The sequence below is a fragment of the Myotis myotis genome, unplaced genomic scaffold (genome assembly GCF_014108235.1).
Source record: "Myotis myotis isolate mMyoMyo1 unplaced genomic scaffold, mMyoMyo1.p scaffold_m19_p_3, whole genome shotgun sequence".
In the NCBI taxonomy this organism is placed as follows: domain Eukaryota; kingdom Metazoa; phylum Chordata; class Mammalia; order Chiroptera; family Vespertilionidae; genus Myotis; species Myotis myotis.
In genome coordinates, this window is record NW_023416335.1 from 116,377,608 (window position 1) to 116,404,070 (window position 26,463).

Consider the following 26,463-nt stretch of genomic DNA (forward strand, 5'->3'; position numbering starts at 1 on the left):
TTCCCACCTGTAAAACGGGCTAATTAAGACCTCCCCTTATAGTATAAAGATGAGGGGAGGATGAGCTACTCTAGGCAAACAGCATAGCAAGGTGGCCGAGGCTAACCCTCTACCAACACAAGCTGAACAGCATCAAACAAGGAGGAGGAAGCATAACGGCCACAATCAGACTGTGCAGAGAACATGCCACCTTCTCATTTTCCTCGAGTTACAGTAGTAGCACCGACTGTCTGGGAATGACAAAGCGGATGCTTGTGGCAAGTGGCCAATGTACTGGATGAGCCAGACCAGCTCTTCTTTGACTTCTGCAGGTAAAAATAATGATGGCAATTTACCACTGAATGGGCAGAAATATGGTATTACAAACAGTAGGTATTTTGATGTTTGAAATCCTCATGTTTACTTAACTAATGAAAGCTCCTTTTACTTTTGTAGCTTTGTTAATAGGTTGAATTCTGCACTAAATGCCAGCTGACCTGTCAACCCTGAAGGCATCAAAATACCAAGGTTCAGTTTCTGCCTCTGTTCTCCCCATCTCCTGCCACAATCCCTAGTGGTCAAGAGCATTCTTCTCTTAAAGTCAAGAAGCGCCCACTCTCTCAAAGGCCAACCTCAACTCTCTAAAACTTTTCAGCACAGAGGTCACAAATAAATGACTAAATGACTCCACATATAAAGTAAACTGAGGAAATTAAAGTGGCAACAGCCCATACACAGAGATAGTCAATAGACTTGAAATCAAAATGCACTCTAACAAGTCTTAAATCCAACTTTACTTTCTCCCCTCACAAGTACTGGGGACATTTTATAAAATAAACTAGAGGCCCGGTGCACAAAAATTTGTGCACTCGGGGGGAGAGGGGGTTCCTCAGCCCGGCCTGTGCCCTCTCGCAGTCTGGGACCCCTCGGGAGATAACGACCTGCTGGCTTAGGCCTGCTCCCGGGTGGCAGAGGGCAGGCCCAATCCCTAGGTGCAGCCCCTGGTCGGGCTCAGAGCAGGGCTGATTGGGGAGTTGAGGCGCCGCCCCCTGTCATGCATAGAGCAGGGCGGATCTGGAGGTTGCGATGCCACCCCTAGTCACGCTCAGGGTACGGCCGATTGGGGGGTTGGGGCACTGCCCCGTCACATTCAAGGAAGGGTCGATAGGGAAGTTGCGGCGCCACCCCCTGTCACGCACAGAGCAGGGTGGATCAGGGGGTTGAGGAGCTCCCCACTGTCACTCACAGAGCAGGGCCCATCAGGGGGGTTGGGGCACCGCCCCCCGTCACACACAGAGCAGGGCGGATCAGGGGGTTGGGGCGCTGCCCTCTATCACCCACAGAGCAGAGCCGATCAGGGGGTTGGGGCACCACCACTGTCACACTCAGGGCAGGGCCGATGAGGAGGTTATGGCTCTACCCCATCACACACAGAGCAGGGCCCATGGGGGTGGGGGGGAGTTGGGGCGCCACCCTCTATCACCCACAGAGCAGGGCTGATCAGGGGGTTGGGGCGCTGCACCCTGTCACACACAGAGCCGCAGGGTGATCAGGGGGTTTGGGCGCTGCCCCCTGTCATGCTGATCCCGGTGCCGGGAGGCATATTACCCTTTTACTATATAGAATAGAGGCCTGGTGCACGGGTGGGGGCTGGCTGGTTTGCCCTGAAGGGTGTCCTGGATCAGGGTGGGGGTCCCGCTTGGGTGCCTGGCCAGCCTGGCTGAGGGGCTGAGGGCAGTTTTCAGGCTGACGGGTGACTGAAGCTCCCAACCGCTCCTTTTTTTCTTTTTTTTTTTTTTATTCTGGGCCAGCTTTAGCTCTGAGGCCTCCGCTGTTGAAAACAGGTTTCTGGCCTTTGTTTACCGTCTGTATTTGATACAGTGTTGCGGTCCAGCTGGCTGAAGCCCGGCTGAGTAAAGCAGGTTTCTGGGGGTTTTTTAGCTTCTATATTTTCAACATAGTTGCTTAGAGTTGCAGCTGAGTGGCCGGCAAGTCAGGCGGGGAACGTTGGAGTCCTCAGTCACTGAAGCAAGCAAGCCTCCCTGTTCGCATCAGCTGCCTGGTTGCCGGCCGCCATCTTGGCTGGCAGTTAATTTGCATATCTCCCTGATTAGCCAATGGGAAGGGTAGCGGTCGTACGCTAATTACCATCTTTCTCTTTTATTAGATAGGATACCATATCATGCAAATGTCAAAGATGTATAATTGCATTGATTTTAATGTATTACAAACACCCAGACATTAAATACCATTTTTATCTATTTCAACGCTTAAATGTAACGACCCCTTAAATCTTTTTAACATAAATTGGTCAGCAATTTTAAAATCCATTTGAAAACAAGTGAATGAGTTATTGCACCTAAAAATACTGACAGGGCATTATAATTAAACCACCAAAATCACATTATTTCAATAAATTACGGCCCTTCTCACTATATAACATAGAAATTTAAGCAACCTAAAAGAACCATATAATGGTGAACTTCACCCTAACACCAAGAAAGCAATCAGCACACTATATATACATTCCTGCAAGAGTGAGTTAAGGACAGACAGAAAGGAGAAGGTGGAGAGAGAATCTGGAGAAGAGAAACGACTTTAAGATTCATCCGATGGGGGGTGGGAGCTGCTGGGGAGAGGTCAATGGGGGGAAAAGGAGACTTATGTAATACTTTAAACAATAAAGAAAGGTTCACCAGAGCTGTGGATTGGAGGTAAGAAGTGATGAAGGGTGGGTGCTCCTGTTCTTTTATGCTGATGTCTCTCGAACACAAGGAGATTAAAGTCATGAAAAGGAGCCAAAAATATCTGGTCTCCAAACTAAAGACCATCCCAACTCCTATGAACACTTAAGATTTCTTATTTAAAACACTTTTTTAGTTGGGGTTTCATTCATGAATTCTCTGCTGGGCTGAAATGTTACCCAGGATTATATCTACACATAAGGGCATTTCAAAAAGAAAAATATGACGGTTCATATCCGGGTGCCCCCTCCAAAACAAAAACAAAAAAAAGAAAAATATGAGAAGCACAGTAGCTAACAATTCCATGCTGAGCCTGGTGCTCTGCTGAAGTGCCTGCTTCATGTGCCTATGTCTCTCAATCTTGACCACAGCTCTATTAATATAAATAAATGGAGCTAGGTGCTCCATTTTATATAAGAGGAAACTAGAGAATAGAGAAGTTACGTGATTTGTCCAAGATCCTCCAGTACATAATGCAGTTGAGATTCAAACCTAGAAAATCTGCTTCCAGACACTAAACTTTTAACCACTATCCCACCTTCCATCATTTGAATTTAAATAATCTCACTGTTAAAGCCAATTCAGGAAATGGAAAGCTACGAGATATCCACTGCATTCACCTTTCTGAGCACTCCACCACTAAAGATAAATTTCAAAATCTCTCTACAGTAATACTAGGTAAGCCAGTCAAGCCCTGGGAAGTCTACTATGTACTTCTGCACGTTGTACATCATTTAATCACCAGAGCCCAAAGAGGAGGGTAGACAGAGGTGGGTATTATAATTTCCAATTAGCAAACAAGGACTTTTCAGAGAGTAGATAATTACATATTACTACAAACTTCTACATGGCGAAGGCAAGGTTAGAACTCCTCAGTCCATGTAGAGTAGATTGATGTATTTGGAAATATTTTGTTCACTTTGTCTAAATCAGTGGTTCTCAACCTTCTGGCCCTTTAAATATAGTTCCTCATGTTGTGACCCAACCATAAAATTATTTTCGTTGCTACTTCATAACTGTAATGTTGCTACTGTTATGAATTGTAATGTAAATATCTGATATGCAGGATGGTCTTAGGCGACCCCTGTGAAAGGGTCGTTCGATCGCCAAAGGGGTCGCAACCCACAGGTTGAGAACCAGTGGTCTAAATGAATCAAGTCCCGTAAGATGACTGAAACTTCCACTCTATAACATTACATAGATAGTCTGCCCTAGAACTTATCAAGGAAGCATCATCCTTCCTGAAGGATCCTGCTGAGCTCTAGACAGGGCCTTCGGGGCCCAGGGAAACAACTACTCTCTCAGGATCAATAAGAAAGCTGCCTGCACAAAGGCAATGATATCTCTGAGAATGTGAAAGGAGGAGCTGCTCCCAAAATATACAACTGGCTCTAGTTCTCTAAGGCAATGGATCAGGACCACTGCTTATGAAAACAGATTGCCTAAGTATGAGAAATTAATACAGATACCATCAATGCTTCAGCAACTAAATGCTAAAGATATATATAGCTAAGAAAAAAATAATAAAAAAATTCCCCAACAATGAATATAAGCTGGATAAAACTATAAAACCACAAGCTTTCTAAAAAATAAATAAAAGCTGTAAGAAAGTTTAAAACACAGAGAAACCTTAATAAAGTAAATATCAGATACTGACAAGTCCTTCCTAGGAGAGAAGTGATCCACAGCTGTTTTCATCCCTGGCAGAGTGACAGGACGAAAAATCTGCTATAGATAAGGATAAGAAAATATCAGCTGAACTGTTCACAAACTTTTTTAATGTCAAGGAGCCCCAAACACAGAGCAAGTCTGCACCCCACCTGTCAACTCTCTTCCTTGGGTCTTTACCAAATACACACGGGTAGTGTACAATGAGATAGAACAGAAGAAATTAGTGATTCCCTATCTCAGGCACCTGTGAAATTCCCTGGGTGCAGAGCAGCAGACTAATATCAGAAGGAAAACAAAAGAGAAATCCCTCTAAAGAACAATAGGAGAAAGTGCGATCTCCTGAGGAACAGAAAGCCACAGACTGGAGACTGCAAAGATAACTCATCAGTGTCCAACAAAAAACCTAGCAGCCAAACTATAAAACTAATAGAGATCTCCCACTACTCAGGAAGTTAGTAGATTATTTCTAAAATATAGATCTCCAAGGTCTGCCTGAGGCTCATTCTGAAGCTCTGCTAAAAGCAAAGTCCTGACCCCACTCTCAAAATATCTGAAGCTAAGAATGAACTAAATCTCACTATTGCTACAACAAAGTCCAGACCTAGCTCAGTCCCTTACATTAGTAGTGTGACAAAAAAAAAAAAAAAAAAAAAAAGGACAAGCTCTGTTCTAGGGGCAAATATACATGAAGAGAAGAACATGATTCATAAAAGAAGAAAAAACACTGAACAGAAATAGACACATATAAACCCTGGCATTGCAATCAGCAAACATAACTATAATGAACACACTAAAGGTTCCCATGGGAAAGATGGGCAGATGAACATGCACAGTAAAGAACTCCAGCAGAATAAAATTGGAACTAAGAAGCTAAATGTATTTACTTGAATATAAATAAAGTAGCTATATATCATCTCATAGCCATTATATTAGCAAAAGCTAAAAGTGAAAATACCTGCTGCTGAAGAGATGTGGAAAGAAGGGTAGTCTCATAAATATTTTAAAATAAATAAAAGCTAGAAATAAAAATTACATATTCAGAAATAAAGAATTCTTTCAATGATTTTATCAGCTAATCAGACACAACAGAAAAAGGTTCTGTGAATTTTAAGAGGAAAAAACAATTTTAAAATAATGACACTTCCCAAGATATGTGGAACAATATCAAATGGCTACATGTGTAATTGGAGTTCCAGAGGTGAGGAGAAAGAAGGGACAGAAAAAAAATCTGAAAAAAAAAAGTCTAATCCAAATGTGATGAAGGACATCAACCCATAGATCCAGGAAGCTCACTTAACTCCAAGGAGGATAAATACAAAGTAAACTACAGCGCAGTACATTGGTATATCAGAGCCAAACTGCTGAAAACCAAAGGTGAAGAAAAATTATTTCAATGCAACCAGAGGAATAAGACAACATATTGGTTATAGGGAAAAGTAATAAGAAAGGACAACACATAGGAAGGTTACATTTTATCAAAAATCATGAAAGTCAGCCAGGCCAGAGTGGCTCAGTTGGTTGAGCATCGTCCTGTGCACCAAAAGATTGCTGGTTTGATTCCTGGTCAGGACACATGCCTGGGTTGAAGGTTCAATCCCTGGTGGGGCATGAACAAAAGGTACCCGATTGATGTTTCTCTCACATCTCTCTCTTTCTCTCTCTCTCAACCTCCCTTCCTCCTTCCCCCTTCTTTCCCCCACCCCTTCTTTAAGCATGTCTTTGGATGAGGATTTAAAAAAAATCATGAAAGTCAGAATACAACAGACTGACATGTTTAGAATGCTAAAGGGGGGGGTGGGGGCAGTGGGCAGGGAGGACCTGTCACCAGCAAAAATGCTTTCAAAAACAAAAAGCATCAAAATTTTCTCTTGAACTGTGAAAGACACTGTTAAAAGGATGAAAAGCAAGCTACAGACTGGGAGAAAATATTTGGAAAGCAAACATGCAACAAAGGTCTCATATCTAGAATACATGGATGGCCATAATTATTAACAGCAAACATTCATTAGTAAACATCATTAGCCATTAGGGAAAAATTAAAACCACAATGAGATATCACTACACACCTATTAAAAAGTTAAAATAAAAAATAGGGATAATACCTAATTCTGCTAGGGATACAGAGAGACTGGATCACACATATATTACTGGTGGGAATATAAAATAGTACAGCTACTCTGGAAAATAGTTTAGCAAGTTCTCACAGGACAAAATGTGTACTTGCCATTTGACTCCATAATCATACTCATGGATATATGTAATCCCAAGAAAATGAAAACTTACAGTCAGACAAAAACCTATATACAAACAGCAGCTTTATTCATAATATAAAAATTCTGGAGAACCAAGATGGCGACACAGGTAAACACCTGTACTTGCTGCCTCCCACAACCACATCAAAATTACAACTAAAATACCTAACAACTATCATCCAGAACCGTGGGAAAGTTGGCTGAGTGGAAGTACTACAACTAGACAGGTAAAGAAGAAAGCACATTGAGACTGGTAGGAGGTGTGAAGGCAAGGTGCCACTTTTTCAATCGGGAGGGAGATACAAGCTCCCACTTGCTCTGAGCTCCAGTACCATGCAAGACTCTGGGGGACCCAGACACATATGGGGAGAAACTGGATTGTCTGGCATCGGGGCAGGAATGTGGGGGTGGCTTTCTTCCCGATGGGAGATGCTCGCAATGGTCATTGTTCCAGTGCTGGGACCTCCCGGTGCAGGGCTGACGGGCAACCATTACTATTTGCTCCACCCTGGAGACTCCCTGAGACCCCGCCCTACCCAATTTACAACCCCACACAAGCTGTGCACAGCGGCTTTTGCATATGAATGGCCTGTCCTTTCTCAGCCTAAAGCCTGTCAAACAAGCTGCAGCTGGGTCGGGGAGCCCCAAAGCTATCAAAAGAAGGCCAAACACCAGCACCAGCAGCAGCCTGCATTGCTTCACAGCTGGGCCTTGTCTGGGCACTTCCAAACCAGATACAAAGAGGAGGAATCTGCAGATCTCTCTGTAGCTCCTGCTGAGTGGCCCCAGGCAATGGCTGACTTTGCACCTCCCTGGAGATCCAAGGGCCAGTGTACCCAGTGGTCAGTGTGAGACCATACCGGATTACAACTCTTCACATCCATAAGAGACACACTCAAGGGGCAGACTCAGTGAGCACCAAAGCGCCACTGAAGCAAGTCCTGCTCCATAAGGGTATATCCAGCACAGTAGCTCTCCCACTGTAGACACAGCTGGTTCTCACAGCCAATTGGCCTGGAGGTCAATTCCCTCCAGTGATACCAACAGCAATCAAGGCTCAACTACAACAAGACTGTGCACACAGCCCACAGAGGGGTACACCAAGAGTGTCCACCTCAGGTGATTGGGGAGGCTGAGCCACTGGGCCCTATAGGACACCTACCACACAAGGCCACTCTATCAACTCAAGGAGACTTAGCAGCTACCCAATACATAGAAACAAACACAGGGAAGCAGCCGAAATGCAGAGACAAAGAAACAAGTCACAAATGAAAGAAATGGAAGAAAGCAAAATACTGGATATAGAGTTCAAAACCACAGTTATAAGGTTACTCAAGAATCTTCTAGAAACCTCCAAGGAACTTAATGAGACCTTCAAGGATCTTAGTGAGAATGCCAAAAAAAATTGGAAAAGGGCCAGTCAGAATTTAAGCATACACTGACTGAAATAAAGAATAATATACAGAGATTCAACAGTAGACTAGAATCAAGTCAAAGATTTGAAATACCAGGCAGCAAAAAACACCCAACCAGAAGAGCAAAAAAAAAAAAAGAATCCAAAAATATGAAGATAGTGTAAGGAGCCTCTGGGACAGCTTCACGTGTACCAACATCCGAATTATGGGGGTGCCAGAAGAAGAGAGAGCAAGATATTAAAAACCAATTTGAAGAAATAATGACAGAAAACTTCCCCTACCTGGTGAAAGAAATAGACTTACAAGTCCAGGAAGTGAAGAGAACTCCAAATAAGAGGAATCCAAAGAGGACCACATCAAAACACATCATAATTAAAATGCCAAGGGCTAAAGACAAAGAGAGAATCTTAAAACCAGCAAGGGAAAGACAATTAGTTACCTACAAGGGAGTGCCCATACGACTGTCAGCAGATTTCTCAACAGAAACTATGCAGGCCAGAGGGAGTAGCAAGAAATATTCAATGTGATGAATAGCAAAAACCTACAACCAAGATTACTCTACCCAGCAAAGCTACCATTTAGAATTGAAGGTCAGATGAAGAGCTTCACAGACAAAAAAAAAAAAGCTAAAGGAGTTCATCACCACCAAACCAGTATTACATGAAATGCTGAAGGGTATTCTTTAAGAAGAGGAAGAAGAAGAAAAAGGTAAAGATAAAAAATTATGAACAACAAAGTGACAACAAATACATATCTATCAACAAATCAATCTAAAAATCAAATGAATAAAAAATCTGATGAACAGAATTAACTGGTGAATGTAACAGAATCAGGGGCATGGAAATGGAGCAGACTGACAATTCTCAGGGGGGAAGTGGGTGTGGGGGGTTTGGGAAGAGACTGGACAAAGATCTTATATGTATGTATGCAGTACCTATGGACGCAGACAGTGGGGTGGCGAGGGCCTGGGTGGGGTGGGAACTGGGTGAAGGGGAGTTATGGGGGGAAAAAGAGGGACATCTGTAATAATCTGAACAATAAAGATTTTAAAAAAAAGAAAAAAAGACTGGAAACAGCTTAACTGTTATTTGGGACGATGGTTGGACAAACTCTAGTACATCCACAAAATGGTATACCACTCAGCAAGAAAAAGGAATAACTATTGATATATACAACAACCTGAATGGACCTTGAGGGCATTTAGCTTAATGAAAAAGTAAATCTGCGCCCTAACCGGTTTGGCTCAGTGGATGGAGCGTCGGCCTGCGGACTGAAAAGTCCCGGGTTCGATTCCGGTCAAGGGCATGTACCTTGGTTGTGGGCACATCCCCAGTGGGGGATGTGCAGGAGGCAGCTGATCGATGTTCCTCTCTCATCGATGTTTCTAGCTCTCTGTCCCTCTCCCTTCCTCTCTGTAAAAAATCAATAAAATATATTTAAAAAAAAAAAAAAAGAAAAAGTAAATCTCAAAAGGTTACATACAGTATGATTCCATGTATATAACATTCTCAAAACCACACAACTACAGAGATGGAGAACAGGGCACAGGAACCAGGGCATAGAGTGGATGAGATTACAAAGAAATAGCACAAGAAGTATTGTACAATAACTGAACAGTACTAGTGGACATACAGAAGGCCAAGAGCCACATGAAAACATGCTTATATTATTTTTCTTAAATTCCCTTGTCTAATCTTTCTATTCATTAATGGTCATTTATATAAGTTGGTCTGATTTTCATATTTACTCCTGCTCAAGAACATTATTTACACTCCTTGAATAGACTGAGTCTGATATAACTAGACTCAGCAACTCCCAAACCTCACCCTCTACTTCAGAATATTATTCTTGATAGGATTATAGGATTTCTGGTATTTTTAGAATTTTTTAAGTGCTGTAGCAATTTTAAATCAATGAATTATGAAAGTAATTTTCCAAAAGGGACAAAAAAATTGTCTCGTCATTTTAAAAACTCACCTTAATTTAATGATTATCACTGACCGACATATGACAACCAATTTTCTCTTATTATTTGTTCCATTATTTTCCAATCTGTTACAGAATTATACAAACTATAGAACTGATTTACCCTTCAAAATGTGAAGTTTGACTTTTGAGAATTATCAGAGCCTTGATAGTCTTCTCCCATGAACCAATCATTCTGTTCAGTATTCTCACTCAACCTAACAATGAACTCACAGAAAGGAAAGAAGATATATATACTTCAATCTTAATAGTCAACTATGACAACACAAAGAATTCAAGCTTTCAAAGTACTTAATTCAGCTTAAGATGCAATCATGTTTCATGCTTTGAAAATAATGCACACCACCCCCATCCTGTTTTTAGAGAACTTTGAAAATCTAGACAATATGCTTCCTTTCAAAACACCAACTGCTTACAGAGGAAAGAAAGAAACAGACAAATGATCTTGCCAAGAGCCATTTCTGTAGTTTCTCTAAGAAGAGTAGCCCTTTCAGTGGCTACAAAGAAAGATTTAAATTCAATCCCTGATTGCATTGATGATAGACTTTTATTTATTTAGAACTCAGTTTGAGAACAAAAATGAGCCCAGAGAACTCTAATTCAGTTGTTTCCAACTTTTCAAAGTATCAGGACCCCAATGCAATGCTAAAAAATTTTTCAGGATTCTTACAAGAGTTGTTATCTAGTGACTGAAAAAATAAAAAACAAGCAAACAAAAATGCAAGTACACAGTAATAATTTTAAAGCACCTGCACACTTGGTTAAAACAGTAAGACATAAATCTAATATTTTACTACAGACCTAGTTAATGTCAGAATTTGGTCAGAAACCAAGTCTCCAGTCTTAGGATAAGACAGGGCTCTAAGAATCCAAGAGCATGATTCATCATAGAGGAAGGTTTAAGTATTCCCAACAATTCTCTTAGAAACTAGACAAGCTGATTTCAAAGTCCTTATGAAAAAATAAGCATAGATAGACAAGATAATTCTACAAAAGAAGACTACAGAGCACCCCTATCAGATACTTGTGGACCCTGAGAATAAAGATACCAAGAAGGGCTCCTGGTGGCTAACTGGGCTCAAATTTAAAAATGGTGCCCTGCTTGGTGTGGCTAGAGCATCTCTCTCTCTCTCTCTCTCTCTCTCTCTCTCTCTCTGTCTCTCTCTCTGTCTCTCTGTCTCTCTCTCTCTGTCTCTCTCTCTCTCCCAGCGGTTCTCAACCTGGGGGTCGAACGACCCTTTCACAGGGGTCGCCTAACACCATTGGAAAACACATATTGAATATATAATTACATATTGTTTTTGTGATTAATCACTATGCTTTAATTATGTTCAATTTGTAACAATGAAAATACATCCTGCATATCAGATATTTACATTACAATTCATAACAGTAGCAAAATTACAGTTATGAAGTAGCAACGAAAATAATTTTATGGTTGGGGGTCACCACAACATGAGGAACTGTATTAAAGGGTCACGGCATTAGGAAGGTTGAGAACCACTGCTCTAGAGCATATCTCTCTCTTCTCTCTCTCTCTCTCTCTCTCTCTCTCTCTCTCTCTCTCTCTCTCCCCTCCCTCCTCCTCCCCTCCCTCCTTTCTTCCCTTCCTCCCTCCCTCCATTCGACTCTCTAAAAATCAATGGAAAAAATGTCCTCAGGTTAGGAATAACAAACAAAAATAAGTTAGCAAACAAACAGTAAATAAGAGCCTAGGGGCGGCTTCTAAATAGGGCCTCTCACTCAAGCTGCACTTTAGAAAGAAGCCCGCAGGAAGCCCACCTTTCGCTTTGAACTGCCTGCCTGCGCTGTGTTCCTGCTGAGTCAACCCTTTCAAAGGAGTTCTTGGAATTATACTTCAACCAACAGGATGGAGACCTTTCCTGTCTAATCAGAGCTATGCAGCTATATCCCCATCAGCATCTTCACCAACCAATCAGAGCAGCTCCATTCTATCAATCAGAACAGTGCTTTTTGGACCAAACTGTGAGTATTTGGAGTTCTCATTTACATGAGAATGAACCAATCAGCAGGGACTTCTCTCTACATAAGTCAACTCCTCTCCAGCTCAAAAACCATACTTTCTTCCCTTTCTACCAAAAACTGTGTTTTCCCAAAGACTTCTCACTGGAATAGAATGAAGCAGACTGGAGCAGGGCAGAGTGGCACAGACCAGACCGGACTGGAGCAGAGCAGAGCTGTCTGGCCAGAGAGGGGTGTCACCCCAGGGCCCCCTCACCCCTGGCCACCCAGCAGCCCTGCCGTTTCCCAGCCATGCTGTTTTGTAACACTGCTGACCTGTCCCAGAGCCTGTACTCACAGCCATGCTGTACCACAACTGAGTTGTATGCACTAGTGTTTCCTTCTTCACCACACCCCGAATTGGCGATTCCTGTTGGCATTAAACTGGGGCTAACAACCACTGGTTGACATTCCAAAACACTGCACAGCTACAATAATTAAAATAATGTGGTGCTGGAACTAATTAGAAAATGCAGAAATTGACTATTACATATTAGAAACTCAATATAAAATAAATGTGGTATTGAAATCACTGGGGTAAGGATTATTCATTCAATGCTATTGTAACAAATTAGTACCCACTTGGGGCGGGGGGGAGGGGGATCAAATTGAGTCCTTAATCTTATACCAAAGGAAGTTCCAACTATCGCAAAAATGTACACAATGAAACCACTAAGGAACCTGAAGAAACACAGAATTTTTAAAAATAATCATGTAGTGGAAAAGGTCTTTCAAAGCATGATTGAAAAACAATAGAAGCCAAACATTAAATTACTTGAAAAAATCAAATATTATTTCATTACAGAAAATTCTATAAACAAAATCAAAATTATACATTAAATGAAGTCCCTTCAGAGCATTATATTCTAACCCAGGTTCTACACCATCCAAAGCACAGCACTCTTTCTGTATTCCATACAATTCCAAATCACTCAGAAGAAAGTTTTAAAATAAAAAATCAAATCTAACAAAATCCATTTAAAACCTTTCTTGCCCATGCCTGTGAAGTGAGATTTCTATAGCACCATCCTCCAGTCATATTAGAAACAATCAGCCATAAAATAAGGCCATGTCTTTCATTATGCATTTAGGGCCACAGTTTCATTTTTGCAAAATATACACATAGTAAAGCAAAAAAGGTCAATAGTTTTTTTAAAATAAGCTTGCTCTGGGATTTATGGTCTGACTGTCAACACAGGTTCAGCAGTGAATGCTTACCAAATTTCCAAAATCAACTGAGCACCTACTGTCTCTAAGGCAGCGGTTCTCAACCTGTGGGTCGCGACCCCTTTAGCGGTCGAACGACCCTTTCACAGGGGTCGCCTAAGACCATCCTGCATATCAGATATTTACATTACGATTCATAACAGTAGCAACATTACAGTGATGAAGTAGCAACGAAAATAATTTTATGGTAGGGTCACAACATGAGGAACTGTATTTAAAAGGTCAGAAGGTTGAGAACCACTGCTAAGGTATTATGCCAAACTCTAAGATGAAGAACCAATCTCCTGCTTTCAATCTAATTTCTTATTAGTCAAGCAATACATTAGGATATCTGCTTATCAACAACAGGAAAATATGTTATCAACAAGAACATACTGAAACATGTTTCAATCTTCAAATGTCCCCATATAACTAACCAAATATAGCAAAATTACAATTATCTAACTTATCACCATGTGATGTATTTAAAAATTAGTTTATAGGGCTACCCAAAACCTAAAGACACAACTGTATAGCTTATAAGCTGCACAAATGAGGTACTCCATCCTAGGGTAATGTCAACGACGGCTCTTTACATTCAGATCATTAATCCAGTATCATTTTGAGCCTGAAATGATATAATTTTTATTCCTATGGACTTTGTCCCCTTTAGCCATATCTGATATTTCTATTTCTTATCAATTCATTCTTTCTTTTGGACACAGAAATGTATTTACTATAATAACGTGTTGGCTTACTTTAGTCAATTTTTTTTTAAGTTTTTTTTCTGTTTTTGCTTTCTACGCTATTTTTTAACTTGTATTCCATCTATTAGTTCAGTTTCCAGTGAATTCATTCACTTTTTTATTGCGCACTTAAGGTGTTTTTTTAAAAAATATATTTATATTGATTTCAGAGAGAGAGAAAGGGGGAGAGAGAGAGAGAGAGAGAGAGAGAGAGAGAGAGAGAGAGAAAGAGAGAGAGAGAGGGAGTTCAATGATGAGAGAGAATCATTGTTTGGCTGTCCCCTGCATGCCCCCCACTGGGGATCAAGCCTGAAACCCAGGCATGTGCCCTGACCGGGAATCCCTGGTTCACAGGTCGACACTCAACCACAGAGCCATGCTGTGAAATATGACTGGGTCATATTTCAGCTTTGAGAAGGGATTGATTAGTAGTTAAATATTTGTATCATACTACCAATATTTGACATGTATGGTTTTTCATTAAAGGTATTGGGATGGCATTGGTTAATAAAATTATATAGGTTTCAAGTGTAACATTTCTATGATGCATTATCTGTATATTAGACCAGCGGTCGCCAACCTGTGGTCCACAGAACACTGGTGGTCCGTAAGGTCTGAAAGGTTGGCGACTGCTATACTACAGGCCCGGTGCACAAATTCATGCACAGGTGCGGTCCCTCAGCCTGGCCGGTGATCAGGGCCAATCAGGATGGCAGGAGGTTGGCCAGGGGGAGGGGCCACAGGAGGTTGGCCACCCCATCAGGGCCATCGGGCTGGCCGGCTGAGGGGGAGGGGCGGTGGGAGGTTGGCTGCCCCAATTGGGGCCATTGAGCTGGCCAACCGGTGGTGGGGGGTGGAAGGGGCCACAGGAAGTTGGCCAGGGGGAGGGGCCACGGGAGGTTAGCCGGCCGGGGGGAGGGGCCAGGGTATGTTCCAATCGGGACCATTGGGACCAGCTGGCTGTTGGAGGGGCCACAGGAGGTTGGCCAGCCACCCTGATCGGGGCCAATGGGGCCGGCCGGCCAGGAAGAGGGACCGCGGGAGGTTGGCCACCCCAATCGGGGCCATCGGGCCAGCCAGCCCGGGGCTGGAGGGGCCATGGGAGGTTGGCTGTGGGAGCACATTGACCACCAGGGGGCAGCTCCTGCATTGAGCGTCTGCCCCTGGTGGTCAGTATACATCACAGCGACTGGCTGACCGGTCATTAGGTCACTTAGGCTTTTATATATATAGATTGCATTCTACAATACTGCTTGGAACAATTCCATTATATATTTTATGATAGAAGTTCTGATTCAGAGGAGGAAATTTGCCATCCCACTACTCTCTTTTCCCAGAGGATGAAATGCCAATATTCCCACACTCCCGTGGTCATCTAGCATGACTTATCAGAACTATCGAAAGAGTAAAAACCATTTTCTTTTCTTTTTTTATTTACAAAGACTTTGAAACAGTTATGACTTTCTGTAAGGTCAGTCTACAGTGCCATGTTGACTTTGCAAGGGATTCCAAAGCCTCTTGTCCTATAGGTACCTTCAACACACAAATACTAGTAACTAAATTTCCTGAATAGCTATCTCACACATTTCTTTGCTGCCTGTGAATATTCCTTTGATAACTGAACATAAAACTGAAGAATACTTCACTAGTCCCTTATTTTAAGGAAATGAATGAACAAAAGACAAATCACCTTTTTACCTGGTAATTACAAATAAATGAGTGAAATTATAAGTAAGCTTCAATAAACTGTCCTTAATAAATTTCTGTAATAAATGATTCCACTAGTTAACAACCAGAACTCTAAATATACTGCAGTGAACGTATCAAATACAGATTAGATTAACTGAGACCAATAGTCTTTTTTTTTTATTAGTTAAGGTATTACAAATGTGTCCTCATCCCCCCCATTAACCCCCAAACTCCCCCCCCCTCCGCCCCGCACACTCATGCTCCCATCCCCCTGTTGTCCATGTCCATTGGTTTGGCTTATATACATGTATACAAGTCCTTCGGTTGATCTCTTCCCCTTACCCCCGCCCTCCCCTACTTTCCTTCTGGGGATTGATAGCCTGATCGCTGTTTCTCAGTCTCTGGATCTGTCCCTTTTCATCAATCTATGTTGTTCTCTATAATCCACAAATGAGTGAGATCATGTGGTATTTATCTTTCTCTGACTGGCTTATTTCACTTAGCATAATGCTCTCCAGTTCCATCCATGCTGTTGCAAAAGGCAAGAGAGACCAATAGTCTTAATTCCAGATTCTATAACTACAGTTTCATAAAAATTATGTTCGCCCTGGCTGGTGTGGCTCAGTTAGTTGGGCGTCATCCTGTGCACCAAAAGGTTTCCAGTTTGATTCCCTGTCAAGGCATATGCCCAGGCTGTGGGCTCCATCCCCAGTAGGGAGCCAATCGTGGTTCTACTTTCACATCAATGTTTCTCTCTCTCTCTCCCCCCTCCCTTCCTCTCTCTCTAAAAATCAACAGAATATATTTTAAAATTATGTTCACTGCTTAGTACTAAAATGAAAGTCATGCTTTTACTCTAAAAATAAACACTATAGAAAAGTACTCTTGGTAAGCATTTCCCAGAATTAGTAAGAAGACACACTTCTTTGCCACAGTCGGGGACTTATATAGTTAAGATCTTGAAAAACCTGAGGTGTTTCATTTGTGTTCCAGCAGAAACCAGTTAGCCCTCAAGAACAAGCAGTAGAATAAGGCTCCACCATTCTGTTATTTTACTGATCCTTTACAACTAAGTGACTAATCTCTGACAGAGAGAAAAAGAGGCACCTACAGAAATGCCTTTGTTACAAAGCATAATCCAGCAAAACCAAGTGTGTCTTTTTATTTGGGGGTCATTAAGAAAGTACCAAGGGTACCATTTAAAAGGGTTTTAAGTAAACATTAGCCAAAAGTGCAGTATCTTTGAAAACACCGAGGGGAAACCAAGATGGCGGCATAGGTTAACGCCGGAGTTTGCTGCCTCGAACAACCACTTCAAAAATACAACTAAAAGGCAGAAAGGACATCATCCAGAACCACAGGAAGGCTGGCTGAGTGGAAGTTCTACAACTAGGAGGAAAGAGAATAGCATACCGAGACTCAGAGGAGGTGCAGTGCTGAAGTCAAATACTAAGGTGCGAAGTGCATGCGGAGCAGGCTGGCGGCTGAGGGCGCGGTTGTCTGTTTCAATCGGGAGGGAGTCTCAGGCTCTGAGCTCCAGATCCGGGCGAGTCTCTAGGGACCCAGACTCAAATGGGAGAAGCGGGACTGTCTGGCTTCAGTCGGAACTCGAAGGCAGCTTTCTCTCCGAGGTTTGCAGCGGTTGCTGGGACTCTGAAAGGCAGAGCCTCTGGGGACGGGACTGAGAGCAGCCATAACTGCTCGCTCCACCTGCCCTGTAGATCCCGTGCGACCCGCCCCACCCAAGCCCTGCACAGAGGCATTTGCCAGATAGCCTCAGGCAAAGACTAGATTAGCACCTCCCCAGAGGACAGAAGTTCTCTCACTGCAGACACAGCTGATTCTCACAGCCAGTTGGCCTGGAGGTCAAATCACCCCCGGTATTACCCACAACAATCAAGGCTTAACTACAACAAGACTGCGCACAAAGACCACTAGGGGATGCACCAAGAAAGCATAAAAAATGCCAAGACAAAGAAACAGGACAGAAATGACAGAAATGGAGGATATAGAGCTCAAAACCACACTTTTAAGGTCTCTCAAGAACTGTCTAGAAGCCGCTGATAAACTTAATGAGATCCTCAAGAAATCTAATGAGACCCTCGATGTTGTGATAAAGAACCAACTAGAAATTAAGCATACACAGACTGAAATAAAGAATATTATACAGACTCCCAACAGCAGACCAGAGGAGCACAAGAATCAAGTCAAAGATTTGAAATGCGAAGAAGCAAAAAACACCCAACCAGAAAAGCAAAATGAAAAAAGAATCCGAAAATACGAAGATAGTGTAAGGAGCCTCTGGGACAGCTTCACGTGTACCAACATCCGAATTATAGGGGTGCCAGAAGATGAGAGAGAGCAAGATATTGAAAACCTATTTGAAGAAATAATGACAGAAAACTTCCCCTACCTGGTGAAAGAAATAGACTTACAAGTCCAGGAAGCGCAGAGAACCCCAAACAAAAGGAATCCAAAGAGGGCCACACCAAGACACATCATAATTAAAATGCCAAGAGCAAAAGACAAAGAGAGAATCTTAAAAGCAGCAAGAGAAAGAAACCCAGTTACCTACAAGGGGAATACCCATACGACTGTCAGCTGATTTCTCAACAGAAACTTTGCAGGCCAGAAGGGAGTGGCAAGAAATATTCAAAGTGATGAATACCAAGAACCTACAACCAAGATTACTTTATCCAGCAAAGCTATCATTCAGAATTGAAGGTCAGATAAAGAGCTTCACAGATAAGGAAAAGCTAAAGGAGTTCATCACCACCAAACCAATATTATATGAAATGATGAAAGGTATCCTTTAAGAAAAGGAAGAGGAAGAAAAAGGTAAAGATACAAATTATAAACAACAAATACACATCTATCAACAAGTGAATCTAAAAATCAAGTGAATAAATAATCTGATGAACAGAATGAACTGGTGATTATAATAGAATCAGGGACATAGAAAGGGAATGGACTGACTATTCTTGGGGGGGAAAGGGGTGTGGGAGATGCGGGAAGAGAATGGACAAAAATCGTGCACCTATGGATAAGGACAGTGGATGGGGAGTGAGGGCGGAGGGTCGGGCAGGAACTGGGAGGAGGGGAGTTATGGGGGAAAAAAAGAGGAACAAATGTAATAATCTGAACAATAAAGATTTAATTTTTTTTAAAAAAAAAGTGCAGTATCTTACTCCCAGTCAGGGTGGCTCAGTGGTTCAGCATCGACCTATTAACCAAGAGGTCATGGTTCAATTCCTGGTCAGGGCACATGCCCGGATTGCAGGCTCCATTCCCAGTGGAGGGCATGCAGGAGACAGCCGATCAATGATTCTCTCTCATCACTGATGTTTCTATCTCTCTCTCCCTCTTCCTTCCTCTCTGAAATCAATCAATACTTTTTTTTTTAAGAAGACCAACAATAAAAGTTTTTTTAAAATGCAGTATCTTACAAGGAGGTCACAGATTCAATGAGCTGAAGCTAAATATTTTCCCCTGGATTGAGTTTTAAGGACCTTTGGGGGAAGTTCACGCCTATGCTGAGCCTTCTGACTTCTGCACTTCCAAGCTTTCTGGCCTACTGAAGTGGCAACCATAAGCCTGACTCCTATTACTATCTGCTATGGCTATCTGAGGAGACTGAAACGGTCTTTACAACAGTGCCATCACAAGAGCACAGAATAACAAAGCTAGAGTGGCCTTAAAGACCATCCAGGCTGTAAGAAAGGGAAAAAAGCTGCTCTACAAATGTAATACAGAAGGGTAATTTTAAGAAAATCCAAAGTCCACAGAAGTGTGTTCAGGTAACCTTTTCTAAAAATTGTTGAAAGAAACAACAAAAACAAGAACTATAATCAAATTCATAATTTAAAAAATAAATGATTTTCAATATACTAAAGAATGTTCAATGAAAATACCACCTAGCAAGAAAAGAACTGCTGCTTGGGTTTAAGGACCCTGGGGTCTGGCTTCACTAACTTCTGCCTACTCTAGCTGTGAAGGGTTCTGCATCTTTACTCCAGTTTGGAGAGCAGACAGAATAACAACGCCTATTCTGGAAAAAGAGTCCTATACTACCATAAGGAATTCTAGAACCAGCTTTATGCAATGGTTATGTGTGCCCATGTGAACTTGTCTGTGTCTCACCCACTAAGGAAAATAATTCCGCTATTTCTGATCCTTGCTTGCTCCCCATTGCCTTTGGAACCTGCCCCTAGGCAAACCAGGATCATTTTAATAAGCTACCATAACAGGATTTGCTGTAAGCATCAAATGTGATGATGTAATTAAGACACTTAATACCAAAATCATTATACAAACATGCACTCTTATGAAAACGGACACATTATCTGCACTTTACCTTAGCTGTTATTCTCTTTCCCTAAGACTCCAGGCTTCAAACTTCTAACTTAACATTAACTTCTTTCAGCCCCATTTTCAACATCCATAGAGGTGCCTATCATCCTCTTTCTTATTGATTAATTATGTCCTCAAGGTATCTACCCCATTAGAAGGTATGTTGATAGTTTAAAAAGACATCTAGGTTGTTTTTCCCCTCTCTTTTGAAGGTGGTCTCAAAACACACACACAGATCTAAAGCTTTCTTAGGAATTGTCTTGCTACTGTTGCTCTTTATTCTGCCAATTACTGGGCAATTTTCTATTCTCAGTACAATGCTCAACCCTTTATTTCTTACTTAAGTGACCTCCTTTACTCCTTACAATAACTCTGGGGGAGCAGACATGGTTCTCTTACATGAGGAAATCAAGGCTCACAAAAGTTAAGAAATGCCCTCCAAACCATACAGTTCATAAATGGCAAAGCCATGATTTGAAAAGAAATCAATCTGGGCCCAAATCTCCTACTCTTGACAGGATTACCATTATGTCTCATCTAATCCTGAGGAAATCAATCATCACAGAACTAGGTTCAGTCAGGACCATCCACATATGACTGCATTTATGTATATCCCATTGTGTTCCACAAAGACAGTATTTTGTTGGAAGTGGGTAAAAAAAGAATAGAAACATTAAATGAGCTAGAAATGAGACAAGTGCAAGAGGCATCCCTTAAAGCACTTAAATAATTTCTTCAGGTGAGCTGCGAATTTGGCCCAAGAACCTGTTAAGGGGAATCTAAGGTTTTACAGAATTCAGAGTATGCAAACACAAATCTACCAACTACTCAAAGAAAGTGCCTTTATTCCTGATTCTAGGACCCAAGAGCAAGGTCAGCCATCCACACCTGCTAACATTATTTCAAAGCAAAAGCTCAACAATCACCACAGCATATTCCTCTTTCTTCAATACCACAGTCCCCCGTTATTCACAGTTCCACTCTCCATGATTTCAGTTATCTGGGGTCAACCACCATCTGAAAATATTAAATGGAAAATTCCAGAAACAATTCATATATTTGAAATTGCCCAAGATTCTGAGTAGCATGATACAATTTCAGGCCATCCTACTCCCTTTGTTCTGTGTCTTCAAACTATATATGCTCCCCGCCCATCTCCGTTATCACATCAACTGTCATGGTATCACAGAACTTGATATTTAAGTAACCCTTATTTTACTTAATAATGGCCTCAAAGCATATGAGTAGTAATGCTGACAATTCGATCATGCCGAAGAAAAGCCATAAAGTGCTTCCTTTAAGTGAAAAGGTGGGTACAATATAATATTCTGAAAGAGAGAGACCACATTTTCATTTTTATTACAGTACATTTTTATAACTGCTCTATTTTATTAGTTATTGTTATTAATCTCTTACTGTGCCTAATGTATAAACTTTATCGTAGGCATGTATGTGTAGGGAAGAACATAGTATATATAGGATTTCAGACATCCTCTAGGGGGTCTCAGAATGTATCCCCCTCGGATAAGGAGGGACTACTTGTATGGCAAATGGCCTCTTCTGTTCTTTTAATAGCAAGTCTAGTTTGTAGCAAATAATTATCAAGGAAAAAATCTCTAGGAGACAATCATTAAAAGCAAAAGCCAAGTGGTTCTAATTGTCTTCCACTGAAGTAACCTGAGGCCCCTTACCCACAAAGCAGTGGCTCTGTAACATTTTCTTTAAATAAAATTTTCACTGGAACTCCAAGCAGCTAGAAGGAAGTGGCTCTGGTTGGAACAAGAGTAGAGAAGGTTTCCACTGAATTCTCTATCCTGACTTGTCTGAAACTTGACAAAACACTTACGGTTACTCTCTGTCCTTTTCTGACATGTACAGCTAACCCATTTCCTATTGCTTCCTCTACCACAATAGGAATTTGTGAAATTTATCCCTATTTTCCTCCCAAAAGTAGCAATCATCAAAAGAGCAGCAAGCCTATTAAATACATACCTACATATACATAACGGGAAATTTCATCAAAAAGGGAAAATAGAAAATTAAGAAAATTGAAGCAATTTATATACAACCGCAAGAATATATGAATGACTTTTAAAAAGTTATAAAACTATTCTAGACTTAACTCCAATACTCTATAACCAGAGAGACAGCCTTAAAATATAACTTTAGGCCCTGGCCAGTGTGGCTCAGTTGGTTGGGCATCATCCTGTGCACCAAAAGGTTGCCAGTTCAGTTCCCGATTGGGGCATATTCCCGGGTTGCAGGCTCATTCCCCAGTGGGGTGGACATGCAAGAAGCAGCCAACTGATGCTTCTCTCTTGCATCCATGTTTTTCTCTCTTTCTCCCTCTTTTCCTCTCTCTCTAAAACTCAATTTAAAAATCTGAATAAAAAATAAAATATAACCTTAGGAGATACAGCATTTATCGTTTCTGCTTTTAGGGGGTAGGGAACGGAACAGATAGATTGCTATGGTCAACTCAAACCGCTCTGGGTTCCTAGGCAGTCAGTGGCCTAACTAGTTAATTGTTCATATCCCTATCACTTCAGAAATTCTGGGAACTTAAATTTAAATAAAATTTGCTAAATATTATTATTTATTTTAATACTTTAATGAGAATACTAGGATAAATCAAATTCTCCTCAATTTAGGAACAGAAATTACATTCCATCTATCCAGATAAGGGTTAAGGGTTCCTCATTTCATCAACAATCAATGCCTGCAAAACAAACATAATCTTTGAAAAAGAAAGAAAAAAGAAAAGGAATTCAAAATTTACCAGAAATAATTTAAGACTGACACAAGATTTGGGAAGTATGGGGGACTAACAAGCACCAAAATAAAATATATGAAATCCAACACTTCAGAAATTAGAAATTTGAATGCTAACTGGACCTACAAAATAATATGAACCGAATGCTTGGCTGGTTTTATACAAAGCCCATTGTAAGTGTCGAACTATTCATTAAGATTCTTTCAGACGTTCCTGAGGAAATGGAAAACTACACATATTTTTAAACTACATTATGCTGCAGCACTTCTGAGGGGGGGGAAATCATGAAAGCCAATTTTTGGACACATTCATATTCATGAGTCTGTCCTAATGCTCTTGTAAAAGGAAAAGTTTAAGAGGTTATTTTTAAATGAAATCTTATGTATTAGAAAGGCAAAAACAGTAAAAAATTACTGGAAAAGCAGGCATCTCTAATTTTCAACATCTAACAATTCAGAAATACAGCCATTCTAGAAAGCATCTGTTTTTCAGCATGACTCAGTTTCATTTTTTCTGGACTCATTCCTTATCTTTGGCAATTCACTTGTTTCCTTTGGCAATTCACTTGTTTCTGATGCCCATACATAATCAGTTTTCACAGTAATCATTAGGAATTTCGTCTCCAAGTAGAAAAGGGTCATCACAAAGATACATGCATATATGTATGCATGTATATAGATGTAGATATATGTACATAGGTATATATACATATATACAATATCACATCCATAGGGGTCGGGAGTTGGGAGGGGGGTGCAAAGAAAATCTTGTTTTTCTTTCCTTTTTTTTCTTTCAGGAATTCACAGAGACAAAAAGTAATAATGGTAAAATTGACAAGGTGACAATGTATGTGAGATTCTGTTATAGCTGCAGAACAACCCAAAATATAAATGTCTCCTCAGTAAAAGAGAACAATTATTTTCTTTTTTTAAATATATTTTTATTGATTTCAGAGAGGAAGGGAGAGGGAGAGAGAGAGGGAGAGAGAGAGATGGAAACATCAATGATGAGAGACAATCAGGATCAGCTGACTCCTGAATGCCCCCTATTGGGGATTGAGTTTGCAACCCAGGCACGTGCTCTTGACTGGAATCGAACTTGGGACCGTTCAGTCGGCAGGCCAACGCTGTATCCACTGACCCAAACTAGCTAGGGCAGTGGTCAGCAAACCGTGGCTCGCGAGCCACATGCGGCTCTTTGGCCCTTTGAGTGTGGCTCTTCCACAAAATACCACGTGCGGGTGCGCACGTACAGGGAACGTTGTGGAGTGAAAGAAGATGTAGTGTCGAGGATTGAGAAAGGTATGTTGAGATGGTTTGGACATATAGAGAGGATGAACGAAAGGAGACAGATGAAACAAGTATACAAGACGAGTGTGGATAGGAGAGTTGGAAGGGGTCGACCTCAGCGAACGTGCCTCAATCAGACTGAGGATGTTTTTAGCAAAGGCCAGCTTAGGGGTACCTTAATTAAGTTAATAACAATGTACCTACCTATATAGTTTAAGTTTAAAAAATTTGGCTCTCAAAAGAAATTTCAATCGTAGAACTGTTGATATTTGGCTCTGTTGACTAATCAGTTTGCCGACCCACTGAGCTAGGGCAAGAACAATTATTTTCAACCTTATTTCCTATCCTTGGCACTTCAATTTAACATCTGTCTGGAACCAGACTATTCACCTGTACACTCAATGGAATATAAAAGTAATTGAATTTTTGTCTACCATGAAAAATTACTCAATAAAAAGAGATTTTAAAAATATTATAATTAAATAATTTGTTTATAACGAATCACCATTATCCTTCCCCTTCTCTAGCTTGGATATTTTATTTACTTTTGTATTTTAATCTAGTTTCTCTCTTTTGGTTTTCAGAGACTAAGTATTAGTTTAACATTCAAAAAATAGCGCCAGCCCTGGTCGTGTGGCTAGGGGTTTTGGAGCATCATCCCATACACCAAAAGGTTGAGGTTCAATTCCTGGTCAGGGCCGGTACGAGGGGAGTCCAACGGAGGTTTCTCTCTCACATCGATGGACGGAGACTTAACTTGAGGTGGTGAACACACAATACAGTGTACAGATAATGTGCTGTAGAATTGTACACCTGAAACCTACTAATTTTGTTAACCAGTGTCACCCCAATACATTGAATAAAAAGGGGAAAAAGCCATTGTTTTTCTACATAACAGAAATCATCAAAAATGAAATGTAGGTTCCCCAGGTGATTCTTTTGTGAAAATTTGGGAACTACTGAGTTACAATCATCTAGAGATTGTTTTAAATTTTCAAAACCTATGCAACACCTCCAGACCAATTTGAATCACAATTTCTGGGACTTGGACCCAGGCACCAGCTTTATAAAAACTCCCCAGGTGAACCACTGCTTTATGAAGCAACAATTCTCAAATTTTTGTTCAGGACCTCTTACAATTTGAAACCCCAAAGAGCTATATTGTTCTTGAGTTGTATTTATCAATATTTACCCTACTATAAATTAAGACTGAAATGTTTTAAATATTTATTAAATAATTGAAAAAGACAAAATCAACTCATGTGTTAAATATATTTTAAAGGAAAATAACTATATTTCTGAAAATAAAAAAAAATTATTGGCACTATCATATTTTTGCAAGTTCCTTTACTGTCCGGCTTAAGACAGCTGGATTTTCATATCTGCTTTCTGAATTCAATCTGCCATGATTACGTTGTTTTGGTTGCAGTATATGAAGACAATTCAGCCGCACACAGACATCTACTCAGAAAAAGGAGTGTTTAACAGTCCTTTCAGGAAACTGTGGTTCTGTCATGTGGCCTCTGAAAAATGGCACTGTACGCTGAGAGAAATCAGAATAAAAAGGACAGGTAATGTCTCAGTATAATCATGAAAACAAGTGTGACCTTCCTGAAAGCTGAAAAGGCCCTGAAGACCTTCAGGAGTCCCCACCCAACACTCCGCGCCTGCTGGGGTGGAGTACAGAAGAAAGGAAGGCTAGTGAGGTCTGAAGCTGTCAAAGGCTTTACAGCGTCTGCAGGCCTTCCACTGAAGGCTGGACAATTTAGAACTGATGGGGAGAGAGGGTTTGAAAAACTTGCTCAAAATCCAAGTTGATTTTCACTAAAAAAATTAACATTTAAAAATGAATTTTTTTGAAAAACTAGATACTAGCTAAAAAGGAGAGCTAATCCAAAGATTAGTATGAATGTAATATATAAAATATATTCAGCTATTAAATTCCAGACTGCCAAAGTGAAAAAAGGGATTTTTAAAGTATTACACACAAAAGCATTTATAACAGATTCAAATGCCTCCTTCCTTTCTTATTCTACTTAAATTTTTTAAACTTTTTTTGGAAGTATTACACAATGCAAAAAAAGTTCACAGCCCAAAAATGTATGGCTTGAAGAATTATCACAAACGACCAGCCCAGGAAATAGGGTACTGTCACACCCTCAGAAGTGCCCCTCAGTTATAAATCCCTTCTTCTCCCTTTCCTCACTCCTAACACCCACTTTTTAATTTTACTGAAATGAAACCTTACAGTATGGATTCTATAATATCTAGCATCTTTTGCTCCACATTAAATTAGTGATATTATTAGTGTTACTGAAGTTTTTTCAATTCTATCACTGAA

At 40.8% G+C, this 26,463-nt stretch overlaps 1 protein-coding gene across 3 annotated transcripts in view; it reads right to left on the reverse strand.

Moving 5' to 3' along the window:
• WASF3 (WASP family member 3) overlaps window positions 1-26,463 on the reverse strand; it is a 148,598-nt gene that overhangs the window by 104,385 nt on the left and 17,750 nt on the right. The window lies entirely within an intron of this gene.